At 34.6% G+C, this 26,355-nt stretch overlaps 1 long non-coding RNA gene across 1 annotated transcript in view; it reads left to right on the top strand.

Moving 5' to 3' along the window:
• The first annotated feature begins 4,205 nt into the window (after nucleotides 1-4,205).
• The window catches only part of LOC104857159, a 39,898-nt gene continuing 17,748 nt past the window's right edge, over nucleotides 4,206-26,355 (top strand). Inside the window, exon 1 of the long non-coding RNA XR_778800.1 lies at nucleotides 4,206-4,525. This is a non-coding gene — a long non-coding RNA (uncharacterized LOC104857159). The remainder of the gene's footprint in view (nucleotides 4,526-26,355) is intronic.

The following is a 26,355-nucleotide window of genomic DNA, read 5'->3' on the forward strand; positions in this document are numbered from 1 at the left end:
AGGAGCCATTTCATCGTGTTTTCACAAACATGAAGCTATGATTAAATTTATCCTGAAAAAATATTTCCACTTTCTCCTCTGCCTCCATGATAGGTAACAAAAATAAAATATAGTGGAAATAAATATTAATAAAATAATAGGTATTTAATAATTTCATATTTTAAGTAAAGTGCCAAGCGTCTATGTTTTGCCATCTGAATTCTCACAAAAGCAATGAATAAGGTAATAATAGTCCATTTCACAAGTGCAAGAACCAACATTTAGATAGGCAATAATTTAGTCTACTCACTTAGTAAGTGGCAGAGCTATGATTAAAAATCATGTCAGGCTGGCAAGAATCTGATTTCCTCCAGTACAAGTCTTTGTTTTCTTGACCTTTTCCTCCAGCTACTAGTAGCAATAGCCATAGTTGCAGCATCAGTTTCCTCACTCAGGTGATTACTTAGTGACTGTTACACACACCAGGTTCTATCCTCGTTAGCGGTAAAACTGTAGAGCAATCTTGGAGTTTACACTCTTTTAGAAAAAGCAATGATTTAACTGGAAATTGCACCAGAGTGCCTCAAATGTTATGTTGGTGGCGTTATAGAGTGCCATATAACTGTTTTCTCTGTACATTCAGTAGCTCTACTCATCTTCTTTGGCATTATAAGACTGAAAAATAAATGCCTGTGTATGTGCCAATTGTCCTTTTAGGACTTTAAACTTCTGGTTTGGTTTTGTTTGTTTGTTTGTTTGTTTGGGGGGAGAACTGGAGATTGAACTGTGCTTGCGAGGCAGGCAATGGAACCACTGAACTACATCTCCAGCTCTGGACTTTAAACTTCTTAGTAGTAATCATCTTGTCTATTTCTGTGAACCAAGTACCTACCATTATTGAAGGCATTCAATTTTCTAATAAATGTTTTGAAATAACATTGATTATAGCAGGTACCTACATAAATAGTTTTTGAGTCCTTATTTTGTTACTATCAATGATTCATTATTTTTAAAGTAAAACTCTCAATTATGTGGTGAGACTAATCAGCCTCATTTATTGGAATTTTAAAAAGGCAATTCATTCATTCTCTCATTCAACAAAGATTTGTCCTCTTACCATATCTAAAAATGCTATATATAGGCAGAAATAAATTGGGTTTTCACTTCATATTTAGGATTTGGAGTCTAGTAGAAAATGTAAGGCAAATTTTGAACAAAATAGCTGACCACTCAGGAACTTGTCTTGTGTGTATGAGTGTGTGTGTGTGTGTGTGTGTGTTTGAGTGTGTGCATCCACCCTCATATTGAGTGACTCAGTTGGAAAGAATGAAAGAATGACTCACTTATGGTTTTTACACTTCCTTTCAATCCTTTCTAAAGACCACCAAATTTTCAGGTGAATGACCGCCACATGGAAGAAACCCTTGAGTTGAATAAATCTCCCAGTATAAGAAAAACAAAGTTCACAAGTTCTATGTGGGTAGTTGTTTGAGCCCACTGGACTTCAGAGGCTGTGATGTGAAAAGGCTTTAGAGGAAGATGGATGTATTGTGGAAAGGCCATTAGACCTGAGCAAGAGAATATCACTCAAGACCACTCTCCTAAAGAGACTAGGCTGTGGTAGGAAGGAATCTGGACTAAAACAGCAGTAGTATGTAGAGAACAGAACGATCTAACTGCATAGCAGGGGTACTGGTTACTAACCAGTGGGGGATGACAGGGTCAAACCAAGTGATGCCAGGACTCTCCCTGGAGAGGAAAGCTCAGAGCAGTAAAGACTTTGGGAACCTCTGACTTACTTAACCAGGTATAAATCAAGGTCAACAGAATACTGGGCTATAAAATCCTAAGCTTGTAAGTATCTGTCCATACTTTTGTATGAAAAAATTATGAGAAGAATAAGAACAAAATGAACTTTCCTCACTTGGTGAGTGCCCTTATGTTGCTGGAAATCTTTCCATTTCCTTTTTTTCTTTGCTCCAAGGGTGAGTACTAGTCATTTCTTTCTCAAGAAGGGAAGAATGAGCACCTATTTTCTGTACTTATTTTCCTACATTATTAGGTCAGCACACAGAAAGAATATGTTTCTAGATTTCCTGCAAATCTTGACCTCTTTTATGAGTCTAGAATAGCATTCTAATTGAATTTGATATATAGTGGTCTTTTTCACATCCTGAATGGTGAAGAAATTTGTGTATATTATAGTGAAAACATAAGAGGAGAAGTACTAAGAAACATTTTAAATGATTAAGTAAATTAATAAGGGAAATTAGGACAAGGAAGGAAATTACATTAGAAATTTTAAAGGATTTATGTAGTAATTTTCATTGGGGCTTTAAGGGTGAAGGAACTGCTCGGATAATTAGATGTTGACAGCAACTTCTAATTCCAGGGCTGAGAGACAGAATACCTGAAGGTGTTGTGATTTCGACCTAAAATGTTCCTCCAAAGTTTCATATGTTTGGGACATAACTGTATAATCGGCGAGTTGTACTTATCAGTGGATTTATCCATTGACGAGTTCAGTAGCTAAATATGCTATTAGTAGACACAGCCCAGTTGGAGGTGGGTCACTGGGAATGTGACTTGGAAGGAAATATTCGTGTCTGTCGTTTTTTTTTTTTTCCTCTCTGCTTTCTGGCTGCCAATGGGGTAAACAGCTGTCCTCCAACAGGCCCTTCTTCCATTCTTTTTCTGCCTTGAAGCCAGCCACATTTATACTGAGCACACTGGAAACTGTGACCCAAATAAACTTGTTCTCCTTTAAATTGTAGGTGTTGGGTACTTTGTCCAAGGGATGGGAAAGTAACCAATGCAGAATAAACTTCTATTCTCCAAAGCTGAGATCTAGACTTTCTCAAAACATGGTGGACCTGAATGGATGAGGTTTTTCTAGGGGGCCAGAGGCCATAACTGGAAAGCTGGAAACCACAACTGGGGTGCCAGGAGGCTTTTCTGAAAGCTGGCCACTAGAGATGATCATGTTTATGCTAGCAAAACTCTTCAGAAAGGCCCGCACCTCTGTCAACACATACCAACGACAGAAGTGCAGACTGCCAGCAGGGAGGCTGCTGCTCAGAAGGGTGCCCACCTTTGCCAGTTGAGCTGATGGAATAAGACATAGCAGTCGAGCCAGGAAGAGAAATGCCCATCTCTTTTGAGGCAAACCCCTTCCCTGAATCTTTTGCTGTGAGGGCATTGTGCCAACTGGCAAAGAGCAACATTTAGAGTCCCATTCCAGGGCAAAGAAGGGTGGCTTTGGAGCTAAGAGATGCAGATTGGTAACTGGCACAAATGCTATGTATGTTTACATGTCTCCAAATGATTAAAGAATTGACTGTTTTCCACTTATCTTCAGGTTATAGTTTATCAGAACAAACCCCTTTTCCAATTATCACATTAAATAAAGCACATTTCCATCTATAGCTCTTCTACTCCTTTGTTCAAAAGCATGCTTCTGTTTTTTTTTCTATAGAGCTTACTTACATAATTATATTTTATTGACTTAGGACAGGAGAGTGGCTACTGAACTTGCTTTAACTTTAGTAATTGGATCCTGTTTGCTGGATCACACCACATATATCCACCCCCAAACTTGAACCTGAGCTATACTCCATAATCCCCTATAATACTGAGCAAATGATACTCATAATTTTTAAAGTTATTTGGATCCAAATAAAGAGTAAGTACTAAAATCAGTCTTTGGAAAGGGAAAGACCTGAGTTTAATTTCAAGATCTTTTATTTAGAATTGTGTCTTACCGATTACGTTATTTAATTTTACTTAGGCACAATTTTCTAATCTCTGAAAAGAAGACTGTAAATTCTATTACTGAATGCTGCTAAGGTAAAATATGACTATCTAAAAAATATTTAGTCTAGCAAGCAGTAAGTCCTAAATAAGTGGTAGTTATCATTAGAAAGCATTTCAAATTTCACTAGTTGTTCAAATGAATGAAAACTTAATAGTTTCCAAGCTCTGCTCCTCTAAAACAGTATTTCAGAAGATGAAAGAGCAAATATATTCAAGAAAGGGATTCAGTTCTTGACAAACGACTGCTAAAACTCCAAAAAGGTAATAAAAACAAAGAATTTTTTAAAAATGAATAATCAGATCCGGTTTTCATTTCATTAGACTGTTATAGGCCAAATCTGTTTTATTGTCTCATTTGTGTGACAGATGGAGTGACAACTTATTGATCTGATAAATTGTTTTCAGTGATTTAATCATAGTGCAATCATCTTACTGTATTTCTGCTCCCCTAATTTGAAACAGATTCAGCCTTGTCCAGATGGCTTCCTGTATACACAATGCCAGTCAGCAGGCTGGGCTGTCCTTGTTAGACTGCCTGGCAATGCTGGAATCTTGGAGACAACAGCATGCTTATGTCACAAGCCACATCTGTCACGGCAGGATTTGTGTTTTTCCTCAGGTTAATAATAACTGATGGAGGCACCAAGTCGCTTTCCCTTAAAAGCACGGAGTCTGAATATCAGTTTAGGAAGAGGTGCTTCAAAGATCAAAACCAGGCCTGTGACAGTGACATGTAAGTTTTTGAACTGGGAATGGCAGTGTCAAATCTCTCCTAAGCAAGGAAATGGCCCCTGGCTAGCAGAAAGGGAATATAGCATGTTAGTAGCTCTAATGAGAGAGGCAAGTTTTGTAATGTAACTAGGCTAACTGGAAGTAGGTTTTATGCAGTGCTATGTAGATTTGTAGAAAAATGAAGAAAGCAGAGTCAAGATGTGACTTTACAGGAGACATTCAGCTTCAGAAATGGGAGCATAAATGCATGGCTTTCTCTCAGCTTAAACTTTGAATGGAGTATTTTTGCTTTGGGTAGGCTGTATACTCATAATTTCTAATTCAAGTAACTAGTTAAACAGGAGTTAACTGAAATTCATGCTTGGTAATTCAATAATGATGATCACATTAACTGTGTTTATTTAGCGACTGTAGAGGATTTAGTTGTATCTAATACAAGCACTTACATATACTAGACACATATATTAATCCAATTTATTGAATTTATTGAAACCACACTAGAACTTTTTAATGATTGCTTATCAGCAATATATTGACAAAACATTTACCTAGCACGTAGTATACTTTTGACACACAATCCCGTTTTATTCTCACAACACCAAGAAGTGTAATTATGTACTAGACTCAGAGAAGCTGAATAATTTACAAAGCTGTGCAGCTTGAGTGGGTGGTAGGAGTTATTTCAGGTCTATATCTGGCTTGTAATCTTTCTTTTAATTCCTGGCTATCTCTGAAATGCCAGGCCTTTGTTTTAGCCTATGATTAATAGGGCGCTTGTAGGAAACTCCCTTAACTCCTGTGCTGATTCGCTCCTTTGCTAGGATCATCATTATCATGTGTACCACAAGAAGTTGTTGTGGAGTTAAATGAGGTGAAATGTAAAACACATAAGTAGGTTTTGGTTGAATCAAGCCAAAGTGACTGTTTGTGTCAGAGGTTTCAGTCTACTAACGGACTGTAGTAGCCGAATTATGAACTTTCATGGAGACACAGTGTATAGTCCAAATTTTCATTATCTTTAAACTAATTTTGCCTATTTCTCTATTGTGTCTCTTTTTTATAGTTAAAACCTAGAAGGTACATGCATGGAAATACAATGGGTTATAATTTATAACCCAAAATTTGGTAGTTAAAAACAATTCTCATTTACACAAACTTTCCATACAACTATAAATCATTTGAGAGAATGATCTTCCAGTTAAGTTTCCTGACTCTTTTCTGTTTTCTGCTGTACAGCTAGGTCTCATAAAAGGAACAGTTGAAGATTAAAACTAATTGAATATGCTGTTAAAATGCAGTAATCCTCCATAACAAAATACATGGGAAATATAATATCTTCTAAAGAACATCAGTAATTCTTAATGAAAACAGTTTAAAATCAAACAGCTAAATGTAAATTCAGCACAGAGAATCAAGGCTTTATATCTGTTTGCTAGTTAGCCTAAAGTATAGACTTTTTTACTTTTTGTATCAGCGAATATTCTGCTAAGATTTGAGTGATGTGAGGTGCAGATAAACTAATAAGAAGCACACATAAGGAAGTTTTGAGCAGTCTCTATATCATAATTCACTTCCTCTGTAACAAAGAAAATTCAGAATGGGAAGTTTATTGTCATTTTAGATGTTCATCATCATTATACTTGTGGCAAAATCTATCTATCTGGTATAGCAAAAGTAGGGTGATACAATCTTTCTGATAATTTCATGCCTGTCACTTGGACATAGCTCACTAAAAACCTGATGAAAAGAACCACATTTTCTAAAAGAAGCAATATTATCTGTATTTTAGCATGTCATATATATAAAACACTGAAATTTGACTTAATAGTAGAATTAGTAAATTTTATTGCTTTCTGCCATAACAGTATCCACAAGCAAAAAAATTTCAATTGTCTTTTAGTAAATACTGGCAAACTATGTTGTTATATGTAAACCCATTCTTATTTTACTAAATAATGAACAATCAGTAATTATGGTCATAATTTTTTTGCTTTTAGATAGACAATGAAGTGGTATATATATATATATATTATACTTAAAGATTTAAAAAATGAAAAAAAAACAAATTCATGATGTGATACATATATAATAAAGACAGAAAAGGATAAAGATAAAATCAAACTGACATTATGTTTGCTACATGCCAGGAGGTCCTGTATGAAAAAAATATGGACCACAAATTATGATGTCTAGTTCCAAGGCAAGAGAGATAAATAATTGTTTATTTTTCATTCAAGAACACATAGTTAACCTGCTAAGATTTGCTAGGTGCTTCTGAAAATATTGTATTCTTGTAATGTAAGGTACAAAATTAACTGTTCTTGACTGAAAGCTCTATAAGTTATGCAAGAGAATCACACTTTTTCCTGACACTGAATTAGAATAAAGTCCTTTTGTGAATTCTTCTGAGTCTAATTTCAACAGCACTTTTTCCTCTTGTGGGATGACAAAATAAATGTAATGAGTCAATTAAGTAATTATTAGAATAACTTTGTGTAAAAAACACAGGAATTTAATAGAATAGATGGATCAATCTAAATGAGTCAGAGAAATCTGGGTCTAGTTAATATTTAAGATATTTTTGAAAATTGATAAGTTGCCTAATAGATATGCCTTATATTCTAAGCAAAGTGGAAAAGTAAAGGTACACATAATAAAATCAATGTTGGGCTGGGGATTTAGCTCAGTGGTTCCGCCGCCTTCCTCGCAAGCACAAGGACCCGGGTTTGATCCCTGGTACCAAAGTAAATAAATAAATAATAAAATCTTTAGGATGATAGGATGCAGGACTTTGGGAGGAAATTGGGTCTGATGGTGGGAGCTTCATGAATGGCATTAATAACATTATAAAAGGTACCAAGAAAGTGCTCTCTTGCTACTTCTGCTTCTAGGATTGTAAGAAAGAAATTTCTGCTTTTCATAAGCCACCTATTATATGGTTACTTTCTTGCAGTACTTATTATACCCTGAACTAAGATACTCTGAGTAGCTCTAAAAATGACACTTGTCCTCCCAGTTTTTTTATCATACATCACTTTTTATCTAAATTTTGGAAAAATTTGATGCTGATGTTAAGAAGTTATGTACAATATCTTCAGAATTTGCTCTAAGACACTGAAGGAATGGCAGGAACATCTATAAGGATCCTTGATATCAAGAATATGAGGAGGAGTAGTATATGGCAATAACTTCTATTTTACAGATGTTTAGTCTGAAGTACATTGGACATAACCAGTTGGAGATATTCAGTGGCTAGTTTGATCTGGGTACTTGCTTCCACAAAGAAAGAAAATTGGGTTTTAGAACTACTATAGTCATTTTCTCACAGGTGTAGCTACAAATACTAATTTAAAATGATAAGATTTTCCTAAACTAAAATAAAAACATATTTTCTCCCCTAAATTTGAAAAATCATCACAAAATTGTAGAAATTTATGAAGGAAATATTATAGATATCATCAGTTTGGTCCTGCTGATTTTTTAAAAGTAGAGCATAGTTATTACATATTATTATAAAATAGTTAAATATTAACATGGATTTTATATTCTCCGACTATTGCATTTTTGTGCATCATACAAATAAATTTTCCCGCACATGTCAATATGCTAGCAAAGTTTCTATAATATTGTACTTTGTGATCAAAAGGGTGATTTTTACCTTCTCATCCTAGTAGCATCCCTTAGGGTTTGTGAACTTGGCAATTAAAACCATAAATTTTTTTAATATCCATCAATTTGATAAATCTTAGATAGCTACATGAGTTCTGTAATGGAAATAACAAGTCTAATAAACATTATCTTAGTAACCCTTTCAGTCTATATTTATGCCTTGAAATCTAAAACTTTCATTAAGCTTTCTCAAAAGTTCAGATAAAGAGAACATAGTTTCAAGTGATACAGTGTTTTTTTTTTTTAATGTGATTCTTTACTTGGAAAGAGTTATGGGGTTTTAATTCTTTTCCTTTTACTCCATGACAGTAAATTGCAACAGCCCTTAGAGACAGAACTTTTCATTCTTATTCAGTTTAAATTCTTTTCTATTACGCCTTTAAAATTTCTCAGGCAATCTTAACAAGATTGTTATAAGATGTTAAACGGAATCAAAATTTCCCCAATTTTTTTTAATTGAGTTTATTGGTACATTTAGGGATACAGTACAGTTACATTCATTGTTGGGATCATGTACCTTTACATATCAAGTCTTGATTCTCATTTTTTTCCCCTTACCTCTGCCCTCCCTTCACCCCCTCCTCCCCTCCCCATCTACAAACACTTTATTTTCATCTTTTCATTCTCTCACATTTTTTTCTTTTCCCTTTTTGTTCTTCCCCTACGTATCACACCTTCCCTACACCTTTAGCTCCTTTCTTCAAATTTCTAAATGTCAGTAATCTTATTAGAATCTTATGCATTGTTGCAGAATATTCACACCAGGGAAACTATTTGGTATTTACACATGTGGGACTTATTTATTTCACTTAGGAGTATATCTTCAATATGTATCCATTTTCCTATGAATGAATCTATTCTCTCGCTCTTTATGGCTGAGTAATATTCCATTTTATAGAAAAACCACAACTTCTTTATCCAGTTTCCAACGGATGGGCAAATAGGTTGTTTCCAAGATTTAGCTATTACAAACTGTGCCGCTATAAACATGGGTGCACATACTTCTCTGTGATATGATTCTTTTAGTTCTCTTGGAAAGATACCCAACAGAGGGATGGCTGGGTCAAATGGAACCTCCAGTCCAAGCTCTTTGAGGTATCTCCATATTGATTTCCATAGTGGTTGCACTAGTCTGCACTCCCACCAACAATGGAGGAGGGTTCCTTTCTCCCCACAACCCCGCCAACATTTGTTATTGTGTGATTTCTTGATAGCAGCCATTCTTTGTGGGGTGAGGTGGAATCTCAGTGTTGTTTTCATCTGCATCTCTCGAATGACCAGTGATGTGGAACATTTTTTCATATATTTTCTTGCTGCTTTCACTTCTTTGTATGAGAAATGTCTGTTCATTTCGGATGCCCATTTTTGGATCGGGTCTTTATATTTGGGGGGACTGATTGTTTTGAGTTCTTTATATATCCTTGATAATAGTCCTTTGTCTGAGGTACAGCTGGTAAAAATTTTTTCCCACATTGTAGATTGTCTCTTAGTTCTGCTAATGGTTTCTTTTGAAGTACAGAAGCTTTTTAGTAAGATGAGATCCCAGTTGTTGATTCTTTCTGCTAGTTCCCGTGCTACTGAGGATTTGTTCATAAAGTCTTTTCCTATACCAATGTCTTCCAGAGTTCTGCCTAACTTACTTTCCAGCAAGTTTAATGTTTCTGTTTTAATATTTAGATCTTTAATCCATTTGGATTTTAATTTAGTGCATGGCGAAAGATAAGGGTCTAATTTTAATCTGTGACAGGTTGATATCCAGTTTTTCCAACACCATTTATTAAAGAGGCTATCTTTCCTCCACTGAGGATGGTGAGCTCCTTTGTCGAAGATGAGGTAGCTGAGTACATCTGCATTTGTTTTTGTGTCTTCCAGTCTGTTCCATTGATCCTCAGGCCTATTTCTTTGCCAGTACCATGCTGATTTTATCACAGTGGCTTTGTAGTATAGTTTCAAATTGGGAATTGTTACACCTGGTGCCATGTGACTGTTGCCTATAATGGCTTTTGCTATTCTAGGTCTCTTGTGGTTCCAAATGAATTTTTGGATTCTTTTTTCTAGTTCTGTGAAATATAGTGTTGGAATTTCAATTGGCATTGCATTGAATGTATATAGCAGTTTCGGTAGTATGGCCATTTTCACTATGTTGATTCTTCCTACCCAGGAGCAGGGGATATCTTTCCATTTTTTTATATCCTCTTCGATTTCTTTTTTCAGAGTGCTGTAGTTTTCAGTGTAGAGATCTTTTGTTTCTTTTGTTAGATTGATTCCTAGATACTTCATTTTTTTGGATGCTATTGTAAAAGGAATTTTTTCCCTTATTTCTCTTTCTGTCTGTCTGTTATTTGTGTATAGAAAGGCTATTGATTTTTGGGTATTCACCTTGTATCCAGATACTTTACTGAATCTGTCAATTAAGTCTAGAAGTTTTTTGGTGGAGTTTTTTGGATCTTCAATGTAGAGTATCATATCATCAGCAAATAATGATAGTTTAACTTCTTCCTTTCCTATCTTTATTGCTTTAATTTCTTTCTCTTGTCTAATTGCTGTGGCTAATGTTTCCAGAACTATATTGAAGAGAAGTGGCGATAGTGGGCATCCTTGTCTTGTTCCTGATTTTAACATGAAGGTTTTCAGTTTTTGGCCATTCAATATGATGTTGGCTGATGGTTTTTCATAAATAGCCTTTATTAAATTGAGGTATAGACCATCTATTCCAATTTTTTGCAGGGTTTTTATCATGAATGGGTGTTGAATTTTATCAAATGCTTTTTCTGCATCTATTGAGAGGATCATATGGTTTTTGTCCTTGACTTTGTTAATATAATGTATTACATTCACTGACTTTCGTATGTTGAACCACCCTTGCATCTCTGGAATAAATCCGACTTGGTCATGATGGATGATCTTCTTAATAATCCTCTGTATTCTGTTTGCTAGTATCTTATTAAGGATTTTTGCATCTATATTCATTAAGGAGATTGGTCTGTAGTTCTCCTTTTTGGTTGTATCTTTCTCTGGTTTGGGAATCAGAGTGATACTTGCTTCCAGGAATGAATTTGGAAGTATAGCTTCTCTTTCAATTTCATTGAAAAGTTTGAAGAGTAATGGTAGTAGTTCTTCTCTAAATGTCTTGTAAAATTCAGCAGTGAATCCATCAGGGCCTGGGCTTTTCTTTGTTGGTAAGTTTTTAATTACATTTTCAATTTCACTGATTGTGATTGGGGTGTTTAAAATGTTTTTATCTTCTTCGTTCAACTTTGGTAATTCATAAGTATCTAGAAATCTGTCCATTTCTTCTGTGTTTTCCATTTTATTAGAGTACAGGTTCTCAAAGTAGGTGTTCATGATCCTCTGGATTTCTTTCGGATCTGTTGTGACTTCGCCTTTTTCATTCCTAATTGCATGGATCTGAGCCTTTTCTTTCCTTTTTTTGATAAGATTAGCTAAGGGTTTGTCAATTTTATTTATTCTTTCAAAAAACCAGCTCTTTGTTTCATTTATTTTTTGTATCGTTTTCTTAATTTCAATTGCATTGATTTCTGCTCGGATCTTTATAATTTCCTCTCTTGTTCGAGCTTTGGGTTTTTCTTGCTCTTGTTTTTCTAGGAGTCTAAGTTTCATCGTTAAGTTGTTTATTTGAGCCCGCTCTGTTTTCCTAGTGTGGGCATTCAATGTTATGAATTTTCCACGTAGAACTGCTTTCATTGTGTCCCAAAGATTCCTGTATGTTGTATTGGCATTCTCATTTATTTGTAAAAACTGTCTAATTTCTTCTTTAATTTCCTCTGTAATCCATTGATTGTTTAGGAGAGTGTTGTTCAGTTTCCATGTGCTTGTGAAGTTTCTATAGTTTCTTGTGCTATTGATGTCTAGTTTGATTGCACTATGATCTGATAATAAACAGGGGATGACTTCAATTTTTTTGCATTTATTTAGACCTGTTTTGTGAGCCAGTATGTGGTCTATTTTGGAGAATGATCCATGTGCAGCCGAAAAGAATGTATATTCTGGTTTTTGGGGGTGGAATACTCTATAAACATCTATTAAGTCCATGTGTTCCAAAGCTTGGTTCAGTTCTATTATTTCATTGTTGATTTTCTGCCTAGTAGATCTGTCAATTTGTGATAGTGGGGTATTTAAATCCCCCACTACAATTGTATTAGTGCTTATTTGGTTTTTCATGTTACTTAATATTTGTTTTATATAGTTGGGGGCATTTATATTTGGTGCATATATGTTTATGATTGTCAGCTCTTCCTCTTGAATTGTTCCCTTTACAAGGATGTAGTGTCCTTCTTTGTCTCTCTTAATGAGTTTTGGTTTGAAATTTACTTTATCTGAGAATAAGATTGCTACCCCTGCTTTTTTCTGGACTCCTGACGCATGGAGAATTGTTTTCCATCCTTTCACTTTCAGTCTATGGACTTCCTTTTGCACTAGGTGTGTTTCTTGTATACAACATATTGTTGGATTTTGCTTCTTAATCCATTCTGCCAATCTGTTTCTCTTGATTGGTGAATTGAGGCCATTAACATTGATGGTTACAACTGATATATTTTGACTTATTCTTGTCATGTTTTTGTCCATTTGTTGACTCTTTTTACTTTTTCTCCCATCTCCTTTTAGTTTCTTGCCTTGCCTATTTGATTTGGTCTGTTGGGCCTCATGTTATTGTGAATTTCGTTGTCCTTTTCTAGGATATTGTTTAGAATTCCTTGCAGTGCTGGTTTGGTGTTCATGAAATTTCTCAGGTGCTCTTTGTCGTGGAAGTATTTTATTTCCCCATCTATTTTGAAAGAGAGTTTTGCAGGATACAAAAGTCTAGGTTGGAGATTCTTTTCTTTTAGGACTTGGAATACCTCACTCCAGGCTCTCCTTGACCTAAGGGTTTGTGTTGAAAAGTCTGCTGTGATTCTAATGGGCTTCCCTTTGCATGTGATTTGTTTCTTTTCTCTTACTGCTTGTAGTATTTTGTTTTTCTGTTGGATTTCTGGAATCTTGATTATTATATGTCTAGGTGTAGATTTTTTTTGATCGTGGCTAGTTGGGGTTCTATATGCCTCACTTATCTGTATGTCTAATTCTTCCCTTCTGTTTGGGAAGTTTTCTGTCATTAATTCTGTGAAGAGCTTTTTTATATCATTTGTGTTTTCTCCTGTTTTTTCATGAATTCCTATCAGTCTTATGTTATTTTTCTTTGTATCGTCTAGGAGTTGTTGGATTGATTTCTCATGATCCCTTACTGTTTTTAATAGACCTCTTTTTTCACGGTCACTGACTGCTATCCTATCTTCTATATCTGAAATTCTATCTTCGCAATCTTTTATTCTGTTTCGTACACTTTCAATAGAGTTTTTAATCTCCTGGATATCTGTTTGAATCTGTTTTATGGATTCCATTTCTTTCCTCTGTTGGGCATTCATTGTTTCCATGTCTTTCTTATGCTGAGTCTTCATGGCTTCTATCACAGTCTTGAGCTCATCTATTTTTTTCTCAGTTTCTGCTCTAGAGTCTCGAATCATGACTTCTATTTTGCTCATCATCTCTCTGGCTAGCTGGGAAATTATTTCTGATTTGAATTTTTCTAGAGCCTGATTGATCAATTTTGTTACCTCCTGTGCTATGGGTCCAGGGAGTCCTGTTGGTTCACTATCAGACTTTTCATCCTCATTTGTCCTACTATTTGCTATTGGTGAACTGGATATTTGTTTTTGTGTCTTGCTTAAGTGTTTTCTCATTTTTATTTTTATTGTTGGGTTGTCCTTCTTTAATTTCTGGGTATTACTTAAATCTTCCTAATATAGTTGCGTTTTAGCTTTTGAGTTTCTAATGACTCATAGACATTCTCGTTTTCATAATATCAGAGAAAACAACTCTTTAAATCAATCACCACTCTTTGTCCCAATTGATACATTCAGCAGCCCAATAGGATCAGGCACAGCTTGCCAACTGACCACTTATGGTAGTCATTAATGTATCACCTTTAACTCATGTGAATTAGATTAATTTCAAGAAGCAGCTCATAGTATGTTTGCAGTGAATATTCTTTTCAATATGGCATCTTTACCATTTAGGATGGGGGGTTCGACTTAGAACAAGAGGATTAGATAAGTGAAAGAATTAGAGCAGGTTTGAAGTGAATCCAGAGGTTGTAGAATTACCTTACTATCTTTACAAAGCTATTAAGTTCAGGGGGGATAGAGAGAGTGCAGGAATAAGGACAGGAATATATCCCCTTAACAGTAACAGGCGCTTGCCTTCCCTTGAAGGTACAGAGCCATGAGTGAGGTAAAATGACTGGAGAAAAGAACATAAAGAGAAACCCGTCCTAAAAACAAAAAATAAAAAAAGAAGTCTGAGTTCTTCAGGAACTGGAATAAAAAGGGAGATGAGGGACACTATGGTGGAGCAAGAGACTGAGTTGGAGAGACAGGACAGAAAAAAGAAAGAAATTTTAGGGTGGAAAGAGGAAAAAAGAGACAAGAGAGAGGGAAAGAAAAAGAATTTGAAGGTCCTCTTTCAGGCTATCTCTGATCTCATATTATACCACATGCACAGTCATATGCGGAACCCAATCCCCTGGTTATAGCTAGCCAATGGCTGTTCCTCACGACTGAGACTGAACACAATCTACAAAGCCTAACTTTAGTTTCCTTACCCTCAGGGTTGAACTCCACTCCGTTCTATTACAGGTTTCCCCTGCCCTTTCTTTAAAGATGATCAAAGTTCGGAGCTCAGAAAACTACCCTTCATGGGAACCTATGCCTCTGCAGAGTTGGTCTAAGGACTGGCCCGATCAGGAGTTTTGAGAACGGGGGGGGTGTCTTGTGGGTGTTTCAAGGGCGCCCGCGTGGCTACCTTCCTTCCTGGGTCTGTTGTCGCGCAGGCCGGGAGCTCACACGCACGCTGCCGCATGATCGCAGGCAGGCAGGCAGGCAGGCAGCTGAAAAAAAACCCCTCTGGGGTCTTTGGGGCCTTCCTGGTCTGTTGTCGCGCAGGCCGTCCCCAATTTTTTATTACCTCAATTGATAGGCAAATATATCTCACCCATTTGTAGCAATTTTTCTATTAATAAAATTTAATTTTCTATAGTACATTAAGACATGAAGACTTTGGTTCAAGTTTATACTTTTTCTTACATATATGTAAGCAATTCATGAAGCGTTGGATTTTAAAACCTGTGAATGTTTTTACAATCTGTTTTATAGAGAGAATCAGGTCATATGGCTATATATAAACTATTGAAATATCTGTCAAATATATATATATATATATATATATATATGCATATAAATCCATATATATATATCCCTAGGTTGAATCTCTACTGCATTAATTAAATAGACCATGTTTATTTCTGTATTTTATTTTGTTATTTCTTATTCATTTATTTTCTGTAGTACTGGAGATTGAGCCAGTGCTGTATTGAGCTACCTCCCAGCTTTTTTATTTTGTATTTTAGGAAAAGTTTTTACTAAATTACCCACGTGAAGCTCAAACTTGTCATCCTTCTGCCTCAGTGTCCAAAGAAATGCATTAATATAATTGTGTGCTATCACATCCAGCTCAGTGTTTTATTTTCTTTTTTGAATGCCAAAACTTTCATTTGAAATTTTCCCACTGGCACTCTGTGTGTTTTCCATTACAATAACAAAACATCTGGAATAATCAGCTTATATGAAGGACAGGTTTACTTTGGCTCAGGATTTCAGGGGTTTTAGCTCATGCTTGGCTGATCTGTGACAGCATAATGCAGCAGGACAAGAGTACGTGGCAGAGGAGGATTGCTGAACTCACAGTGAAGACCCAAGGAGAGAGAAAGGGATGTAGTTCCCAACAACCTAACTTCCTTCCACGGGGGCGGGGGGCTACCTTGTAAATGTTCCACCATCATCCAATATCCCCAAAGGACAGCAGTGTACTCACACGGGCCTTTGGGAGACAGTACAGAGCCAAATGGCAGCATTAGACTTGCTTCTATTTTTCATAAGTTAATATTTATCCCACTTTCCAAAATCGTACAGCTTAGTATCATCAGGAAAAATATAAACTGAAATACATAAGTCTGATTTTTCAAAATGTCTTTAGACTTCTCTTCCTTTTCCTCTACTGTTTTCTTTCAGGTACATCTTATAATCTAATAAAAAAAAATCATGAATTTCAGAGTGTAATGATAATTCTCATTTTTACTACTGACAAGTCGTCATGCTGTGAATGAACAAAGAAGAATAAAAGTTGAATTGCTTAAGCTTAAAAATATAATTTTCCCAGCTGTAGCATTACCATTAAACACATTTGTATATGTGTTTTGAGTGTATAAGCTACATAAATTTTTATCATCAGTTTTAAACCCATTGTATGAAGAAAGTATAATAAACATCAGAATACTTTTAATCCAAATAGAAAAAAAATCTTCACTTTGAAAGTTCTTTTCTCTGAAAGTTCTTTTCTTTTATGCATCAAAGTGATATTAGTATCAAAGTATCCTCTTTATTTAGCATTTGGAATGTAACTGACTCTTGTAAGCTTAGATATTGTTTAAGGATAAAGTGTACACTTAGTTTCAAGGATTTATCCAAGAAAAAAGAATATTAAAAATTCTTAAATATAAAAAGTGTGTTTTATATTTATTAATTACCTATCAAATGATCTTTTTCATTTATTACATATTGAAACAACATTCGGGCACATTGGGTTAAATAAAATATATTATGAAATTAATTACACCTATTTGTACATACTCTTCTAATGAAGTTTCTAGAAATTTTGAAATTGCATGCAAGACTGACATTATATTTTTATATTTGTTTTCTTTTAGAGATTTCAAAAGCCTGAGCTGATTTAAGACATTTTGATGTAAATAAATCATTGGAAATAATTAGTTTTACTTAATTATGTCTATGAGAAATGATATTCTGGCAGAATCGTGATTTAGTACATGTCTGATTAAATGTCCTGGATAATGTTTTTTAAACAACTTGAAATCACTATTTATTTTATATTATATTCTTTGTTTTGTTTTTTGTTTGTTTGTTTCCAGAGATCGAACTCAGGTCCTTGTGCTTGCAAGGCAGATGGCCAAACCACTGAGCTTAATTCCTAGCCCCTATTTTATATTATATTCTTATACAAGGCCTGAGGAGCCTTTACCTTCACCACCTCCACCACCACAATCATCATCATCATCATCATTTTCTGGTCTTCATATGAAGAAACCAAACTCAGAAAAGCAATTTGAAGTGATTTGCTTTACCCTATGCCCTGGTCTTCTATTAATGGCAGAGCCTTAGTTTTCCCCATAGACTCATGGTGAGGCAGTCTGCCCCATGAGATCAGCTACTGTGGCTATTCAAGACTGACTGTGCTAGCGTCATGCTGCACTGACAGTGTTCACTAAACAGCTGTGGAAGGTCTGCTCCACTTGTGGGGCTCGATTTCTAAACTTCATTTATCAGTATTTGTTTGTGATACATAATGAACAGTTTTATTGTGAGCATTTGGCACATGTACATTACATATTTTAATTATTTCTTTTGTCTCCTTCTTCTGCCCTTTAACCTCCCACAATCCCTTGAACTCCTTCCCATTTGCAGTAAATTTGTCTCCTTGCTTCCTTTTATCTATCTTTTATTTTGTGTTTTATTTATACTTTTGCATATCTCATATGAGAGAAACATTGGTATTTAAGCTTGTGTATCTGATTTATATCACTTAAAATTATATTTTCAAAGCACATCTATTTTCCTATAAATAATTCAAATTTATCCTTTTTATAACACAGTAGTATTTCATTGTGTATAAATATTACATGTTTTTATCCATTCAACTATTGATGTACATATAGGCTACTTCTAAGATTTATCTACTATGGCTTGTGCTGCTATAAACATTGGTTATACACACATCACTGTAATAGGATGTCTTTAACTCTTTCAGGAATATACTATGTATATATATAGTATGAATATATGCTTCTTTTATGATCAAACTAAATATTTTTCAAATCTTTCTTTCTGCTTAACTTTTTTCTTCCAATTCTCTCCATAAATCTGGCTGAAAGCAACCAATGATATCCATGCCACAGAGTAAAAGTTGGGCTGCCTTGACATTTCTTCCACCTGGTCAATTAGTCTGTGCCCTTTAAAATAAGCCTCATACAAGACTCTGACAAAAGTACACAAATTCTTTGCCGGAATGTGACATATAGTCACTCTAGTTAACACTAGTCTGTATTTCCATTTGAAATCTCTTGAGCATAATCTTTACCGTCCACATTCTGTAAGTGTTCTGTTCTTCTTACACCCTACTCTAGTTACCCATCAATCTCCGCTTACAGAAACCTGAGCCTCCAATCCTTTCTAAACTCTTGCAAACCAACTCCAAAGGCTTCTGAGCCACAGGGCAGGTATAGTCACAGCAACAGCTTCACTCTTGATACTGATTTTTAATATTCACTTTTGTAAATGGAAAGCTTTTCATTTCTGGGACAAAATACCTTCTATCGGAAACTTAAAGGAGGCAAGATGCTTTGTGGCTCATAATTTCAGAGTCCCTGGCCAGCTGGATTCAGGACTGATACACCATGGGAAAATGTCATCATGGAATAAAGCTGCTAACATCATTACAAATAACAGGAAAACAGATTGAGGGACACGAAGCAGACTCCATAGTTACACCCTGATGACCTACCCAGACACACCCAAAAGTATACTTTATTAACTTGGACATTTTTCAAGTCAATCAAGCTAATGATAAAGGTTAACCACAATATTAAGGTAGTGTATGCTCTGCCCAGATATTTATATTAAACCTTGTGTTAAAGGTATTTATATTTAAAGTGGGGAAAATCTGAAGGAAAAGCAATTTTGTTACTATTATTCTTATAGTTTGAGTGTATTAATTCCCTATAAGAAAACACACATTTTACTAAATTGTCTATTAAGGCAGATAAAGCACTTTGCTAGGGTTGCTATAACAAAATATGTCATACTAAGCAATTGAAACCTTAAAAATTCATTTTCTCACAGTGAGGAGGGTGGAAACAAGATTAAGGTATTGGGAAATGTTGGTTGCTTTTAAGGTCTCAGTCTTTGGCTTGTAGACAGCTGTCTTTCCTCTCTATCATCACGTGGGCTTTATTCTCTGTGTACACGCCTGCTGCTGCTTTCTGCATGCCAGTAGCTTCTCATAAAAATGCCATCAGATTAAGACTAGTCAGGTGGATTAGGGCCTACCTTAATGCCTTATTTTATTGTTAAAACCTCTTCAAAATCTTATCTGAAAGTACAGTCACATTCTGAGGTACTGGGGAATAGAAGTTCAACATATAAATTTGGAAGGCACAGGTCCTCTTTTAGCAGCATATTTCTCTACAGTAATTTTTACTACATTAGATTAATAAAGTGTCTAACTTTTCCATAGAAGAATAGTTAATGTTTCAACTACGCTACTCAACATTCACTGAACTTGAGGCCTTCCTTGTCCGTTCCACAGTTTATATACCCACTCTCACTTTCCTTGCTGTATTTTATTTTCTGTAGTTTTTATCACTAATATACTTTGTATTTTATTTACTGATTGAGTTTAGTATGTGTCTCCCCACAAGTATATATACTAGATTTTGTCTGCTTTATTTATTGATTTATTTCCTCTAATTAGGACACTGGTAAATGCAGATGCTCAATTTGTATTTTTATCAAAATGTATAATAGACATTCGATATATTAACATTCTATATATTCAATATATTAATATATTAACATGCGATATTTTAAGCTCTTTTGATTAACCAGGACAAGAAACAATATAGTACAGTGGTCAAATACCGAGACCTTAGCAGCAGAAAAGAATTAGGCTACACAGCCTACCAATAATGGATAATGGCCTTTTCCATGTTAAGAATCAGGGTAAGTCAGTGAACTGAAATTAATTACTTTCTTAAAAGAGTAATGAGATTAAATGGCTTAAATGATTGGCAAAGTGGTAGATTATATTGTGATTCCATACCCAAATCTGATCTCAGAGAGAGAGATTGTTAAAAAGGATGAATCAACTTTCCTTGGGAAAGTAATGAGAATGGGATCTATCAAAATGCTCAGATATCAGGGTAAGTCAGTGAACTGAAATTAATTACTTTCTTAAAAGAGTAATGAGATTAAATGGCTTAAATGATTGGCAAAGTGGTAGATTATATTGTGATTCCATACCCAAATCTGATCTCAGAGAGAGAGATTGTTAAAAAGGATGAATCAACTTTCCTTGGGAAAGTAATGAGAATGGGATCTATCAAAATGCTCAGATATAAAGCTTATTTTTGTTTCAAAGCTGAAAAGCAAATACAATATTTTAAAAATGTATTTTGCTATCATCAGTATCTGCTTTTCACCATATATAGTCCATTTTATCTCTTTAATGTCCATGTTTACCTTGCATTTCCAGACAAGACTGGGCACGTTCAGGGTCAGATGGCCATAGACATATATTGCATTTTCAAAAGCTTTTAGAAAAATATGTATGATTTGGAAAGGATCTCTAAATTATTCTGTCTATTTCTCAATTTGCATAAATAAGGGAGGTAAATCCCAGAATGAGACTTCTCCAAAAATATACATGATTCTTAGAAAACCAGGAAATATCTGAGATATAGAAGAAAATTAATACATCTTGCCCCTGGAATTCTGGAAGATACACAGATTTCTAGAAGGATAGGCTGAGTGGATGTAACATGAGCTGAAGGACACATTATTGAAAGGACCTCTGCTTAAAAGACCATATTCCATTATATCACCCTAAGCCTTCTTTTTATTTATGATGGATTACAATCCTGGTAATACTGCACTTTGGTCTCCCACTGAGAAAGTGCCTTGTTGCTTAATGGTCTCCTGGTAAGAGTACTTTTGGACTCACTGGTTCTCTGTGAAGATTCCTCAGGATTTAAATTGACTTGCATTTGTGAAACCACATTTGAATTTATAACCTAACAAACTGCCACAGACTATTTTGAAACAACACAACTCACACATGATCCACCTTCTCCTCACAATGCTTACAAAATAATCATTCATTCAGTTAAGTTTTTTATAGTTCCTGAGACGAGCTTTCTTCCTTTTGCTTTTTCCTGAATGAGGAAGTGTTTATAATCTCACCTCTTAAATTACATTTTAAGGCCTCACAAACCATAGTAAAGGAAGGAACAGAGTCAGCACTAATTTCATAAACTATCTTTAAAGGAATTAACTGCAACCTGACTATTTTTCTTTTTAGAAAGAAGTTGTAAAGGAATCCCGTAAATTTTGAAAGAGCAATGAATTATTTCTAAAAAGGGGTGAGAACTGTGGTAAAATGCTAACATAGCACAAATTAAACTTGATTGGAATCTCCTGTAAAATCAAAACAAGCAAAAGAGTAGTAAATACCAGTGTCTCTTCAACAATAAAATCAATTTAAATATAACATTTAAACATATACTGTGCACAGTTTCAATGTCTATTTATGATGACAATAATAATGAACATTATTTTTACTTATGAATATTCTGATTTGTCATATCTGTAAACCTGAGCTATCTCATGTATAAAATTATGTTCCTTAAGCTATCATCAGTAATGTCTTTTCCATCTCTAAAAGTTAATATTTTTTTGACTTAAATTCGAAAGAGTATGAAGACTCATTGCATAATATATAACAATAATAATTTCTACTAGACTATTTGGGTACTGTGTACCTTGCTAAAAACAAAACATTCTAGAAGAGATCTAAAATAAAGGAAAGTGCACTGCAGATTTGGAAAGAGATGTAATTACCTTTTAGACTCAACTCCAAGAATATCTAGATTTGCCATTTTGCCAAGAAACACACATTTGTATACATATATGTGTACATTTATGTGTGTGAATGCACTTGTATGTACTTCCACATGGACTAAGTCTGTTATAGAAATAAAAATTCAAAAATTATTTTATACTTATGACAAAATGAAGAATACAATGATTTCAACAGATTTCACAGCCTTTTCCCACAGAACTATAAGACTCCTTGAATTCTGCATCTTTTGTACATTCTAACAGTTTGGCACAATGATAGCACTCAACATATTATAACCAAACTTAAAGCACAAAATGTAATTCAGAGTATGCATGTCTGTGCAGGAAAACCTTTTAATTTCTTTCTAACAACACAGAGAAAAAAAGAGATATCATACAGTATCTTTCGCTACTTGGTAAACAAACAAATGATTAAGACAGGATTATGTAAGCTACAGCAAATTCGTTGGCAAAGTTTTCAACTTTTGCTAACCTTTAATTGCATGTGTTTTCTTTGGATTTTAAAAAGTCTATCCAAATTTTTTCTGGTTTGGGATCATCTTCTCAGGAGGTCAAACAGTTCTTTTGAAATTTTTGACAAGTTCCTTTACTCCCTCAGGTGACTTAGAGCTACAGTTTCATACCAACCTTAATTTTTCTATAAAAAGCCCTACTGAAGGCTGTAAGGTTTCATAATGAGTGATCTATAATTCTTTTCTCTCTGCTTCATTTCATTCAGTATTTGAAAATATTAAATGATGAGACTCACCATGAGTGTGGATTGCCCTTCATAAAGTATTTCCTAACCTAAAACAAGCAAATTCATTGTGATTTAGAACTCTCAGGGAAATATCATTTGGCAACATTGCTATTTTGTAATTTTTAATATGATTGTGATTGATTCTTAGGGTCCTTTACATTTAACTGTCTTTGCATCCTGTGGTGATGTAAGTAACCATTTTATTTCACTTGAGATTTCCAAGATTTGCACATTAAATAGGTATTTTATGTTAATTCATTCACCAGTAAAATTTATAACTGGTAAATTTCTTTTGTACATGCTTTGTTAGGCAAATTGATAAAGGTAATCAGACATTTTCCTAAGAATATAAAATAGAATTATACTTAATTGTGTTTAAATATACATGGTGATCTTGTACCTTTCCATAATCCCAGTGATGAATGTAACTGTACTATATGCTTAAAAAGTACTAATAAACTTAATGATTAATAAATAAATATACACAGTGAAAAACTGAAAACTGGTTATTTAATTTTATGTTAAAGGACTTTTTTTCCTTTCTAAGCTTCTAAATTTATATAAAAATTAAAATTATTTTCACAAATACACAAAATTCAATACCCTCATTTCCTTGTACTTCCCATTTAAGTTAGTAAAATTAAACATTTAGAGAGATTAAGAAAACCAGTACTCTTTATTAATGAATCCATTATAACCTTTTATAGAATCATATAATGACCTCAATCATTACCTTATCCAGTGAAACACATCTATGTTTATAGTTAAAAGTATTTCTGGCAGTAGATATTACAGGGCTAAGTTTTTCAGATCTGTACATTATTATTTTGAAATCTAAAAATATCTTAGATATCTATCTTGGAAATAGCATTCATATAATCGTATTCAAGTATATTCCTGAATAAGATCTTATATTATTTAGCATTTACCAAGTTTAGCAGAGCAGTACAAAATAAATTAAACTTAGACAAATTACTTCTAGTTTTCAAATGACAAAATATTTTCTAAATATCACACACACACACACACACACACACAACTTACGAAGTGAACTCACAGCATCTCAATAAGATCTCTCCGTTTTTATAGTCCCTTTCCCCATCCAGATGCTTTCGTGGCACCTCCTATTTATCTGTGAGCTTGCAGTGCACTAGGAGACCTTCTCAGAGATCCTGAATAGTTTATAACACCTTAGACTCCCTCTTGTATCTCTGAATAAAGTTAATTTGTAGTATGTCCTGTATTCTTAGGAACCCATCCTACTAAAATAAATGAGTTGCACTTACAAATAAAAGGTGGCTTTTGAGATTTCCAAGGTTAATGTCTTCATTTAGGAAGTGGGGTTAGATTCAGATTTTTCTCAGATCAGATAAGGACAGCTCTGAGCAGGTAAATTGTTCATTGTTTTAGAATCATATTCTGTAATGCAGCTACTTACCATTTGCTTTGAACTGATTGATGTGACTCCTCTACAATGCAGAACACAGGATCGTTTTCCAGAACTCCTTGGCAAATCTGCCGAGGTAATGATTGAATAACTGGACACATACATCACAAGAACTCTGGACTTGGCCCATATTTATACAAGAGTTTTTCTGTTTAGATGGTGTGGGGGGGGCTGATACATACATATGCATAAAGGAAAAACAGCTTGTCTAGCTAGGCATTCAGTGAGGTGTGCTTTTGAGTCAGGCATCTTTGTAGGTGTCGGTGGGGCTGTCCTTAGGTAAGAGGTGAGTCAATCTTGGACCAGGTGGTGCTGATCAATCTAGAAGGTACTGGATGCCATCTAAGCCATTAGGGATCTCCGATTCAGTTTTAAGTTCCACCCCTGTGATGGTCCAAGTGTACCTGTGAATAATCAAAATCTTATTTTCTTTTCAGTTTCTTCTAAGTCAGAACATATTTGTCCTGCATTTTTTCAATTTTTAGATTTATTAATAATGTTTATAGTACACAATGATTATATTACTCATGGGGAGTTGGTATATGTACATAACATACCTTAATTCTTTTTTTATTCCTCTCCCCTGCCTTCCCTTCCCCTCCCACCAACTCTTGGCTGCCCTATACTTTTAAGGCTAGTGTACTAAAATAATTCTATCTTCTTTTGAAATAATTTTCATTTTAGCTGGCTGATGTACAGATAAACTCACTGTTGCTGGAGAAAAACAATCAACATCGATAGGAATTTTCAGAATAAGGGCTTTGCATCTGGTTTAAATATATTGAGATTTTCTTAAAAAGGAAAGGAATGGATTTTCCATTTTAAAGAATTTCTAAATTTATGTTAAAGATTTATAAACTGCATTGAATAATACAGGGAATTCAATATACTCAATGTCCCATGTTCCTTTATGCAATCCCCTATTCCTTTATCCAACATACTACCTTACTAACCCTTCTCAAGGGAGTCCCTTTAGTTTCTCCTGATAAATCACTTCCTACATTTGTTTTTATTGTATTTATCACTTCCCCTGTGTCCTAGCTCCTACTTTCTTCAGTTAAAGTCTAGCTCAAAGTCATAGACAATTTCCTAGCAATTTCTCCTCTAAAAAAGCTTCTATCTCCAAATTTCTATGCTGTTATGATCTAGCCCATGCAGTTCAGCCAATAGACTGTTTTGTAATAGCATGATAATTAATTGTGAGATTTTATATTGAAAACGCTATTAGCATGCCATGTAAACTTTTTTCAACCACCTGGCAAACACATACAGGACAGTTTTTCGAAAATAGGAGAAGCAGAGACCATGATCCTTTCTAGTAATCTAGGGAGGCACTCTTGCTATTGCCTATTCTGCTCCTGTCAAGATCTCCATCTTCTATTTATATCATTCATGGTACTCAGCAAAAAAGTAGCATGTGTGGGTGTTATAAAAATAGTGACTGATTTGATATTAAAATGAAAAAGGAATTTTACTTGCCTATGAAGTTTCTTATATTATTTCACAAAAATCTTGAAATTTTGAAGGAAAGAAGCGTGGTAACTATGAAAAGCATACTGAAATTCTCTATTTCATCATATTACATATATGAGAGTTCTAAGAATAGCCAGACCCGTTAATATTTGCATTTCCAGGCATTTATAATTTTAGCCCACATTGCAGATATGACTTTTATGTTAGTTTTAAACAACTTCTTTCATATTTGGCAAGAATCCAAAAGGGTGCAGAATGAGGGATAAAAACAGAAATGATGAGGAGATAATTGCATGTTCAGCAACACTACAACAATGGCTCCAAGACCTGACATAGTTAGAAGGATTGCATAAATCATGAGGTAGAAAACAGCTTTGGAGTAAAGAGGCAACCACAGAAAACTGCATGTGAGCCAATGAGCCCATAAGTGAGACACAGAATCCACAGTACGCAGTATTAAAAAAAACCAAAAAACAAAAACACTTACCTGAGTAAGACAGATAATAATTGTAAAAATGATGTCATAAAAGTGGTTATTCTGCAGTCATATTGAGAGATGCTGGCAGTGTGCTAACTGCACTAAGAATAAAAAATAAAACTAAATAAATGTGTGACTACATGTTCTGGAAAAGCCCCCAAATAACTTTTTCCCCAATTTAAATCCAGACATATTTTCAGTG

Source organism: Fukomys damarensis, unplaced genomic scaffold (genome assembly GCF_012274545.1).
Source record: "Fukomys damarensis isolate Sample0158 unplaced genomic scaffold, DMR_v1.0_HiC HiC_scaffold_115, whole genome shotgun sequence".
Classification (NCBI taxonomy): Eukaryota; Metazoa; Chordata; class Mammalia; order Rodentia; family Bathyergidae; genus Fukomys; species Fukomys damarensis.